This window comes from Neolamprologus multifasciatus, chromosome 4 (assembly GCF_963576455.1).
Source record: "Neolamprologus multifasciatus chromosome 4, fNeoMul1.2, whole genome shotgun sequence".
NCBI lineage: Eukaryota > Metazoa > Chordata > Actinopteri > Cichliformes > Cichlidae > Neolamprologus > Neolamprologus multifasciatus.
Genome location: NC_140442.1, coordinates 15,684,976 through 15,697,092, shown reverse-complemented (window position 1 = coordinate 15,697,092; position 12,117 = coordinate 15,684,976). Strand labels below are relative to the sequence as shown.

General features: G+C 43.0%; 1 protein-coding gene across 3 annotated transcripts in view; it reads left to right on the top strand.

Moving 5' to 3' along the window:
- The window catches only part of prkcab (protein kinase C, alpha, b), a 120,630-nt gene that overhangs the window by 85,112 nt on the left and 23,401 nt on the right, over positions 1-12,117 (top strand). The gene's annotated exons all lie outside the window — the stretch shown is intronic.

Genomic DNA, 12,117 nt, shown 5'->3' with positions numbered 1-12,117 from the left:
GCGTTTGCAGAGACTGCGGCATAGGTGGCTGCTACCGTGCTGAATTGATAAGCCTTCTTTTTCTTCTGCCTTGCTGTCCTTGATTTTATGCTTACACACGCCACAACACCCACCAGCCTTCCAGTGTTTTTAAATGTGTTTGTGCTACTTCTCACTGAATGTACCACAGTATGCTCTGCAGCACCTGCTACTGGCATTTGTGGCATTTGATATTTTGATAAAATATCAACTCTGGACTTCTGTGTTTGTTTTCATCATACAGCTGCTCTGTCTGTATTTGTCAGAGCTGCAACATGTGATTATTTCATTAGTCAGTCAGTTAGGTTTGTACTCAAATTAATCAGACAGAAAAGTCAAGCAGAAAAAGTTGGGCCCTGCTATACCTTCCACGGCTCACATGCTTTAGTTTTTTATTGTTTTTAAAGATTTAAAGGTTTTATTTTTGGGAATGTGCATTTAATCTCATTGGCATTGGTGTTACTGTACAGTAGATTAAAGCTATGGATTATTTTCCAGCAATACAATGCATCTGAGGATGGTGGGATCGCACAGCAATACGATGCGGTCTGTCGTGGTGAAGAGAGAGCTGAGTGTAAAAGCGAAGCTCTCAATTTACCGGTTGATCTACGTCCCTACCCTCAGCTATGCTCACGAGCTGTGGGTAGTGACCGAAAGAACGAGCTCGTGGATACAAGCGGTGGAAATGGGCTTTATCCAAAGGATGGCTGGACTCTCTGTTAGGGTGAGGAGTACAGCCATCCAGGAGGGGCTCAGAGCAGAGCTGCTGCTCCTCCACATCGAAAGGAGCCAGTAGAGGTGGTCCGGGCATCTGATAAGGATGACTCCTGGGCGAGGTGTTCCACCGGGAGTAGTCCCCGGGGCAGACCTAGGACACTATGTCTCTCGGCTGGCCTGGGAACGCCTTGGTGTTCCCCTGGACAAGCTGGAAGAGGTGGCTGGGAAGAGGGAGGTCTGAGCTTCTCTGCTTAGGCTGCTGCCCACGCGACCCGGCCCTGGATAAGCGTAAGAAAATGGTTGGATGGACGGACATTGCATTCAAGTCAAGCAAAATAAGCAAAAAAGCTGTACTTATACACTCACTAGCCATTTTATTGGATATACCATGTAATACTCATGTAATACTTAGGTAAACTGTGGCGTTTCAGCAATGCTCAGTTGGTACAAAGGGACCGAAAGTCTGCCAGGAACACCAGAATCTAGTGTGGACTTCTGCTGCTGCAACCCTGTGATCTGACATGGGGAGGTGCTCCTGTATACCTTCATTGTGCCTATTTTAGGTACCATGGCCTACCTATCAGCTGAAAGCAGTTAAAAGCATGCCTCTCTCCCTACCTCTGGCATCGGCGCATCATTTTCACCCACAGAACTGCTGCTGACTGGATATTTTCTTTTCTTTTTTCTTTTCTTTTTTTTTTGGGGACCAATTTTGGTAAATAGAGAGATATCTGTGTGGGGAAAAAAACCCCATTAAATTGCAGTTTCTTAAATACTCAGACCAGCCCATCCTGCATGAACCCCCATAACACATTTAAAGTTACTTAACAAAACTTTTATCCCTTCTTTATGCTGCTCAGTTTGAACTAAAGTAGGTCGACCTGACCACATCTCCATGCTTACATGCATTGACTTGCTGCCACATGATTGGCTGATTAGATAGTAATGTTAACGAGTGGTTAAACATCTGTGCCTGATGAACTGACCGGTGAGTGCATTCAACTTCTATTGACACCCACTCTGAAAACCCGTTATTTCATTTTGTAGACAACATTGACTGTTTTCTTGCATACAAGCACAATCTTATCAAACCTTGAAGGGGGACATTATTCAGCGACTAGTTATTGAAATAGCCATGGTTAGTATTTTAATGGTCTATTACTGGCTCTGCCCACCTGCCAGCGTACAACAAGCCCAATATTTGCTTTTCTTTTTGATACACATGGGTCTCCATTTGGCTATTCAGCTGTAAAAAGGTTCCACTTTGTTCAACAGAGAGTCATTAACATCATGTGTCTCCTGCTTGGTGTCAAGCAGACACATACAGTGAGTTCACAGGGGCTTCCTGTAGCTGGAAATGAAAGCTGTTAACATAATAATGTTGATGATTTCAGCTAAATAGAAGATCTTTATCATCAGGTGCAAAGGGAGCTTCTACTGTACCATGAAAGTTTTTAAATCCATAAATATAGATAAGAGTTTTTCATCAAGTGAAATAAAGCTGAAAATGAGACTGATGGGACACGCAGCTTTAAACATGATTGAGAGTTTTCTTTGGTAACAAGTAGATAAAGATCAACACAGGAGGGGCGGGAGAGAAAGTGTGTGCTTTGTGCTGCTTTGTTTTGGGTTGCGTTTTTTTTCCCTCCTCCCTAACGACAGCGGTCTGAACAGCGAAGGCTCAGCTTGTTCTCTGGCTCCCCTCTGGCTCCCCTCAGACAAGTGGCGGGCCTTTGTGGTTCACCGCACGATGTGAACTTGATTAAATCTTTCCAGCCAAGAAAACAGACAAAGCTCTCGAGGCTCTCTCTCTCTGTTACCCGCTCCTCTCTGTCTCCTTCTTTCTCTCCTCTATCTTTCCTCCAATATTGACTTTTCGTGTTGTCTTCGCCTACCTGTTCCTTCGAGACCTGGGCTCGCCTCACCCGTCTAGGTTTTCCCCACATCCATTTTCTTCCTCAATAGGACATCATCATAGGACCCTATCTTTTTTTCAGTTGAATGACTACTCATTTCCCTCCATAATCTCTGTCCTTTCCTCTGCTTTTGTTCTTCGTGGCTTTTTTTCTCTTATTTTCTCCATCCTTGCTTGTTTCTTTCTTCTTTCCTCTGATTGCATCCTTCATTCTTCTCTTACTCCTCTCCCGAACTGCCGTTTCTTCTCATGAAAGTCACATAAATAACCTATGGGCATGAGCAGACGTTTATTCTGGAGTTTTAAGAAAAGGCAAACATGCAAACGTCCCCTCATGACTTGCCTACACACACACACACACACACACTCAGAGCATCTGAGGATGGCGGATTGCACGGCGGTTTACTCAGGGTGAGATTTTCTACTGCTGACATCTTTGCCTCAGGTTTAAAGCGTAGTTGAACACAAATAAATTTTACCCTGCGCTGACACTGCACATAGTGCCACTAGGCTTTTAGTACACTTAAGGGCTTAATATCTAATATTAGGCCTTTTTTTCTAAGAGGCTTTTGACAAATATGAGGATAACAGTTACATATCTAAGTGTGTCTGATCAGGGCTTTGAATTGTCTGTGGGTGTGTCTTAAATAAATGAACACACTGTAGTGCGGCTGTAGCCAAAGGTAAGGGCTACAATTAGTGAGACTTCACATTGAGTAGCACTCCTTCCTGAAGTTAAGGGGAAAGCTATCCAAACCTACCTGGCCCCATGACCCCAACAATTGCAATCTAGTGTGTGATAACTGGCTGGGAGTTTTCCACATCACTGTGGAGGACTTGTGGCCCACTCTTCTTTGCAGAACTGTTTTAATTCAGTCACACTTTAACAGGTTTCTCTAGCATGAACGACCTTTTTAAGATCATGCGGTTGCACTTCAATCAGTCACCCTTTAATGGGACTTATTTTTTTAATTTATTTTTTAAGCCATTAAGAGGTGGACTTGCCGGTGTGTTTCAGACTGTTGTTCTGCTGCATAACTCAAGTGAGCTTGAAAGTCAGGGCATCATCTCCTTGAGGATTTTCTGTCAGAGAGCAGAATTTTTGGTTCCATCAATTAAAGCAAGTTGTCCCCAATCAGCTAAGCAGTCCCAGGCTATCACACTACCACCACCATGTTGACTGTTGGTTTGATGCTATTTTTATGAAATCCTGTTGTAACTGGACTAAAACCTTGCCAAAAGTTCAACTTTTGTCTCGTCATGTTTCCAAAAGTCTCTGGGATCATCAAGATGTCTTTTTGGCGAATGAGAGACAAGCCTTTGACCGCTTTTTGGTCAACAGTGGTTTTCTCATTGGATCCCTCCCATTGATGCCAGTCTCTTTTTTTTGTTCATGAACTCTGACCTTAACTGAGCCAAGCAAGGCCTGTAGTTCTTTAGATATTGTTTTGGGTTCTTCTGTGACTTTCTGGATGTCGCGGTCGATGTTTTCTTGGCGTAATATCGGTAGGCTGGCCACTCTTGGCTAGCCAAAAAAGATTTGGAAAGCTTTTTTCTGTTGATAAATGAAATCCTAATTTTGAAAACTGCCCTTTGTAATCACTTAGGTTATCTTTGTATAATAAAATTAGTTTAATTAGTTTAATTAAAACATTTAAGTATATACAGTGGGGCAAAAAAGTATTTAGTCAGCCACCGATTGTGCAAGTTCCCCCACTTAAAATGATGACAGAGGTCAGTAATTTGCACCAGAGGTACACTTCAACTGTGAGAGACAGAATGTGAAAAAAAAAAAATCCATGAATTCACATGGTAGGATTTGTAAAGAATTTATTCGTAAATCAGGGTGGAAAATAAGTATTTGGTCAATAACAAAAATACAACTCAATACTTTGTAACATAACCTTTGTTGGCAATAACAGAGGTCAAACGTTACTATAGGTCTTTACCAGGTTTGCACACACAGTAGCTGGTATTTTGGCCCATTCCTCCATGCAGATCTTCTCAAGAGCAGTGATGTTTTGGGGCTGTCGCCGAGCAACACGGACTTTCAACTCCCGCCACAGATTTTCTATGGGGTTGAGGTCTGGAGACTGGCTACGCCACTCCAGGACTTTCAAATGCTTCTTACGGAGCCACTCCTTTGTTGCCCGGGCGGTGTGTTTTGGATCATTGTCATGTTGGAAGACCCAGCCTCGTTTCATCTTCAAAGTTCTCACTGATGGAAGGAGGTTTTGGCTCAAAATCTCACGATACTTGGCCCCATTCATTCTGTCCTTAACACGGATCAGTCGTCCTGTCCCCTTGGCAGAAAAACAGCCCCATAGCATGATGTTTCCACCCCCATGCTTCACAGTAGGTATGGTGTTCTTGGGATGCAACTCAGTATTCTTCTTCCTCCAAACACGACGAGTTGAGTTTATACCAAAAAGTTCTACTTTGGTTTCATCTGACCACATGACATTCTCCCAATCCTCTGCTGTATCATCCATGTGCTCTCTGGCAAACTTCAGACGGGCCTGGACATGCACTGGCTTCAGCAGCGGAACACGTCTGGCACTGCGGGATTTGATTCCCTGCCGTTGTAGTGTGTTACTGATGGTGACCTTTGTTACTTTGGTCCCAGCTCTCTGCAGGTCATTCACCAGGTCCCCCCGTGTGGTTCTGGGATCTTTGCTCACCGTTCTCATGATCATTTTGACCCCACGGGATGAGATCTTGCGTGGAGCCCCAGATCGAGGGAGATTATCAGTGGTCTTGTATGTCTTCCATTTTCTGATGATTGCTCCCACAGTTGATTTTTTCACACCAAGCTGCTTGCCTATTGTAGATTCACTCTTCCCAGTCTGGTGCAGGTCTACAATTCTTTTCCTGGTGTCCTTCGAAAGCTCTTTGGTCTTGGCCATGGCGGAGTTTGGAGTCTGACTGGTTGAGGCTGTGGACAGGTGTCTTTTATACAGATGATGAGGTCAAACAGGTGCCATTCATACAGGTAACGAGTGGGGGACAGAAAAGCTTCTTACAGAAGACATTACAGGTCTGTGAGAGCCAGGGATTTTCCTTGTTTGAGGTGACCAAATACTTATTTTCCACCCTGATTTACGAATAAATTCTTTACAAATCCTACCATGTGAATTCATGGATTTTTTTTTCACATTCTGTCTCTCACAGTTGAAGTGTACCTCTGGTGCAAATTACTGACCTCTGTCATCATTTTAAGTGGGGGAACTTGCACAATCGGTGGCTGACTAAATACTTTTTTGCCCCACTGTATGCAAAAATCTCTGAAATCAGGGCAGATACTTTTCCACAGATATTGACAGATGTACAGTACAGATACTGAATGTTTGGTAATATTTGATAACACAAATAAAATACAATTATTTTAATATGACGAGTTTAATGTGTTACTGCAAATGTATGCCTGTCATTTTTGAGAAATCTAGTAGGCCATCTGTTTGTGTGTGAGAACTTATTAAAATTCAGGGCATTATGTTGAAACACAATTTATACGCACGCAAAAGATCTCTCCATGTGTGAAATCAAAAACTGTCTTATAACTCACTAATGTTCATGTTTGGAAGCATTAAATATGATTATGGTGCTTCAGTTTATTCATTACCAGAATGTTCATAGTCTAGTTATGGAGGCTTCAGTTATCATAAAGTTTCTATGGCAGATTTAGGCGACTTGAAACTCTTGAAAATAAGGAGTCCTTAATTTTAGAAAGCTGTCGAGAAAATCTGACTTTTTATTCAAATCTGCTGGTTTAGTCATTTAAATGTAGCAGGCTAGTTCATTAAGCTCATTTTAGGATTCAATGGGTATTTAAAACACCTGATCAGTCTCTCTGCACAATTCTATAGAAAAAAAAGGAATAGTTATTTATATAGAAGACTCTGGAAAAAGGTGTTGTAGTGTTCTGATACTGCAGTGTAAATAAAACCTGTAATATCCAAAAATGAACCCCAGTGATCGGACAGACGCCGATGAGCAAGCACTTGGTGATGGTGGAGAGGAAGAACTCCCTTTTTAGACTGAACTCTGAGAGCGAAATACTCTATTGGAATAACATGATACTGTGAAGTCTTTAAGACAGGATAAGGCCTGCTGTGTTAACACAAAGCCAATGAAGAGAATCTAATATGGATGAAATGTTATCTCTTTTTCTCTCCATAAGTATTCTTACTGCAGCCTTTTAGGTAAACTGAAGGCTTTTTGTGAAGCCTTTAGGATAATTGGCTAATAACGAATTATAGTAGTCTAGCCATTTTTTTGGCATAACTCTTGGACAATGTGTACCTAATTTGGACAATATTGAGCAGATAAAGGAGGCAGTCCTAGAAATTGGTTTACTTATTCCTCATAGGTTCCTTGCAGTTTTACTGGAAGCCAAAGGTAATCTTGTCCAGAGTAACTGTCTGGTTGACGCTGCTTTCTGAGAGTTTTAGGTTCCATTTGTGTCCTAATTCATTTTGTTGTTTAGCACCATGGATACACCCATGAACATTTGTGTCCAAACTTTATAGTTTGGTTGTTAATAATAATGGATTGCATTTTATATAGCGCTTTTCGGGGCCCTCAAAGCACTGTACAATTCCACTATTCATTCACTCTCACATTCACACACTGGTGGAGGAGAGCTACAGTTGTAGCCACAGCTGCCCTGGGGCAGACTGACAGAAGCGAGGCTGCCATATCGCGCCATCGGCCCCACTGGCCATCACCAGTAGGCGGTAGGTAAAGTGTCTTGCCCAAGCAAGCCGGGGCTCAAACCGGCAACCTTCCGGTTACAAGACGAACTGCCAACTCTTTGAGCCACGACCGCCACGACCGCCATTAAGTTAAGTTAAGTTATGATTGGACATTCACTGATTATGTGCAGGATTTATTGACACTTCCCTTATTGACACCCGTAAACATTTTCAAATGCCCTAATGTTTCATTAGAACTACATTACAGAATATCCTAAACAATGATTCAATCATTTATGTTGCTCCGCGTGTTCTTCATAAGGACATTACTGCATCCTTCATTACCTAAAATCGGAGGCAAATTAGAAACTACCAGAAGCAGCGAGAATTTGAAACTTGTTAAACCCAACATCAAAAGTCAAAATCAAGGTTTCACCCTCTTTTGACGCGAGGGCGAATTCTACTGGTCTGTGAGATGAAATGCAGAATAGCTTGCATGTGATGTCAGTGTCCCTGCACTGACTCTAACAACACTCTAGCTGGTTTTCCAGCAACCTACCCATCACCTTGGTGTGTTTGATGTAAGGACATTTTATGGGCAGCACGGTGGCACGGTGGTTAGCACTGTTGCCGCACAGCAAGAAGGTCCTGGGTTCAATTCCAACATCAGGCCAGGGTCTTTCTGTGTGGAGTTTGCATGTTCTCCCCGTGTTTGCGTGGGTTCTCTCCGGGTACTCCGGCTTCCTCCCACCGTCCAAAGACATGCAGCTTGTGGGGATAGGTTAATTGGATAATCCAAATTGCCACTAGGTGTGAATGTGCGAGTGAATGTGAGCGCGAATGGTTGTCTGTCCCTGTGTGTTGGCCCTGCGACAGACTGGCGACCTGTCCAGGGTGCACCCCGCCTCTCGCCCTATGACAGCTGGGATAGGCTCCAGCGCCCCCGCGACCCTGAAAAGGATAAGCGGAAGCGAATGGATGGATGGACTAAACATGGAGACAAGACACCAATTTGCCCCATAACCCATAACTCCATTTCTAACCCTAACTGTAACCCTCACTAGTTCGAACTGTGTAGGTACAAACAAACTGATATTTGTCAAGGAAGCTTCGAGTATACTGTATATGTATCATTTGGTTCTAGTATGTGTATATATATATATATATATATATATATATATATGATACCGATTTGTTTTTCAACAAATGTCATCAAAGTGCGGTTTCACTCATTATGCATTCAGTGTGAACAGGTTTGATACTTTGGAGTTGTGATGAGAGATGGAAAGGTATTAGTCTCATTGTGTGTGTGAGACGTGCAGTGGGAACTGGCCCTAAAGCCTGTACTTAATGTCCTAATTGCTCTTCCTAAAAGTGACCACAGTCAGAAATAGAACTTTTAAGTTCATTTTGTTTCTCTGTTCCTTTTTTTTCCAGATCCCAGGCACTGCACAGCAAGGATCTATCTAGTTCCCATTTGGCTGTGCATATTCCCCCCCCCCCCAAGATTATCAGGCATTCATTGGTTGCACATGGCATTGTTATGCAACAACACATTTGAATTTCAAAGCTTTTTTTGGGAGAGATTACACTGTTGGCCCACAGCAGCCCTGCATCCACGCACCCCGGGATCCAAATGATATGTCATTTTTAGCTGTGGCACATTTTTATCTAGATGACATTCAGATACAGGAGATAATGTTCGGGTGGTGCTATTGTTTTTATACGTCAAATAATACGCAGGAAATTTGAAACGATTTACTGGTATCTTTGCATTTGCTGTTGGAGAGATTTTGTCCAACAGTCTTAAGTGCAACAGATAAATTAATTTAAGACTTTTTAGAGAAAAGATTGGCACTGGATAATAGACAGCAGTCATTTTCGAGAAGAAACACTGCAACCTTCAAAGGCAATGCCAAGGGTTCGTTTTTTTTGCTTTGTAGAAGATTTCAGTATCAGGCTTATGTTTGGCTTTTTCACAAAGCATGACAATAGCAGAGAGGCTCCAATGCTGAAGTTACTTATTGACGCAGATGCTTAATGTAAAATATGTCTGCATGAAAACAAAACGCACACGAACACACCCTAATTATATTAGCAGCTACCTCATAAGGAGTGAGTAGAGGGGAGGACACAGAAGGCAAGCAGCTCTTGTTGTAGCTAAGCAACAACCGACAGCAGAGATAGTCCTTGATCACTGCTGATGATGAGGTTTCATTGTGTGTGTGTGTGAATTACATACACAGCACATGCGCCACAGGTCTCTCTCACACACACTTATGTAGAGTCTGTTAAACAGCAGTTTCTGTTTATCCACGCATGGCGTGCGTGCACACACACGCCTGTGTGCCTGTGTCTAGTTAGGGTGTTTACATGCTTGCCTAAGTTTCTTTAGCGTTGTTTGGTGCCAGCGTTGCCATGGAAGTGACTGATGCCTGTGAGCACAGCCACGGCCAGCAGAGGGGAGGATTTAGATGAGAACGTGGGAGATTGTCCTTCTGCCGCTTGTTTCATTGTGTGTGTGTGTGTGTGTGTGTGTGTGTGTGTGTGTGTGTGGTGCGTGAGAGACGCAGAGAGAGAGGCGATAAGACATGGAAGGTGATTACTGCAGCTGAGAATGTGCACTGGACAAAGAGTTAACTATGAGGTTAAAACAACACAACAATGAAAAAGAGAAGAGCTTTTGACAATGTTTGCAACTCCAAGCAGGAGACCTATACTGCCCTCTACTGCACTAAGCTGGAAGTGCATGAAGCAATAGGAAGTTGATCAGACTGACTGACTGACTCATTGATAGAATGTACTATATTTACCATTGTGTTTAATGATTTTTTTTTTTTTTATACATTGTGTTTTTGTTAGCTCACGTTATTCTTCTTTATTTTGGAAGAATTCATTTTGGCTGACTGGTTAGGGCGAGGCCAGAGGTTGGAAGTCGTGAAACATCAAGGGAACAGTTTAAGCTTGGATGTAACTGGAAGAGGGTAAATGAATACATGTAATCTGTATGGATACATACAGCATATATATGGTTAACTCTAATCTCTTGGCTTGTGAGCCATGGATAACCAAGTCCCTCCATGGGATGTACCACTGAGTGGTTGAGGCTGTGACTGATATGAAGAAATGGTCAGCCTAAAGGACAACACACACGCTCTGATCAGCACAAGAACAGGCCCCGAGCTCCAGCTCCATAAAGGCTGGAGGTGCCCCAGCACATAGTAGCAGGATCTAAGATGCAAGCTGGGGCTGGGATAGTGTAGACGAACGTCTATGCTGCACATGTATTAGAAGTCCCCAAGTCCAGTGCCAGACGTGGTTGAGAATAACACTAAGGCTAAGGTCCTGTGGGAATTCAACTTCCAGACAGAGAAGCAGCTGCTGGCCAACAGTGGAGGCTGAAGAGGAGGAGTCCCTGGGATGTGACAGTCCCAGAGAGCAGCAAGATCAGAAAGGAGTACCAGGGGCTGAAGGCACAACATCAGAGATCTCTATTTTTCTTCCCTCCTAGATAATTCACAATCAGTTCTAACTGGCATTATTGCAAAGTGGAAGCATTTAGGAACTCAGCCACAAAGTGACGGGCCACACACAGTTACACAGCAGGCTTGCTGAGTGCTGAGGCACATAGTCCATTAAAAGGCACCAACACTCTGCCGACTCAGTAACTGCCAAGTTCAAAACCTCCTCTTGCGTTAACGTCAGCACAGAAGCGGTGCTTCATGGGCGCTTCACGGCCTGGGTTTGTATGGCTTTTACATCCACAAATGTGAAATCCACCGGTGGAACTAGAACAAATAAGTTGTTCTTTTGTTGTTTTTCCAGAGCTGCTTTATCCTGCAGTGTGTCTGATTGCATTTAAATATACAGAGTGGGGAGAGTGGAGCTGAAAAACGTTATTTTACAAGATCAGTATCCTGTTTCTGCTTTCCATCTGTTAAGAGTTTTGTCATTTCAAAATCTCTGATTTACATTTAGTGGCCTGTTGTTTAAAGTAGACTTTGTCCTTCCTTCCTTTCTTGCTTCTGTTTGATCCCTGTTATACATTACATCATATATGAGGGAGTGGCCATTTAACACTAGATGCTGTCGCCATGGTGATGGTGGCCCACTCATGCCACCTCATCCCCCTGCTCCTGTTGCTGTTATCACTTGTTTTTATGTGATCATTTTTCATGTGTCCTTCACAATATCCGCTCACACGTGTTTCCTGCGAGACAGTAAAAGACGTGTTTTTACCTCTTTTGCTTTCACTTTTGCTCGTTTTGCAACAGAAAATGTGACTTTTGGCCGAGCACTACACTTCTGTTTTTTTTTTTCTTTCTTTGATTTACGTGTACGTGCGCCCTAACACCCACCAGGGTTACACTCCTGTTGGTGTTTTTTCACACTTCAACTTAAGTGAATTTTAACAGTATGCTTTGCCTTGCAGCACCTGTTATAAACATATGTGGTGCCTGTTATGGTCAGCCATCTGCCTGTCTATCTAAAGAAGAATCCCATGTATACAGTAGAGTACAAACAGATAATTTGCTTCTGAGTGAAGGTCAGATCGTTCTTGTTGGCTGTTCAGCCATGGAGTGACTTGCAGTGACTCACCCCTCTTTCTTTCTATCCATCCCTCTCATCAACACTTCATCTACGTTCTCCCATCTGTGCGCCTTTTAACCCCTGAGTTAGTGCGAAGTCACAGAGTCTTTGCGTTTAGCTGGGAGGTGGGTGGCAAATACTCTTACGCTTATATTTTTGGTAACTCTTTATAATATGGCCTGT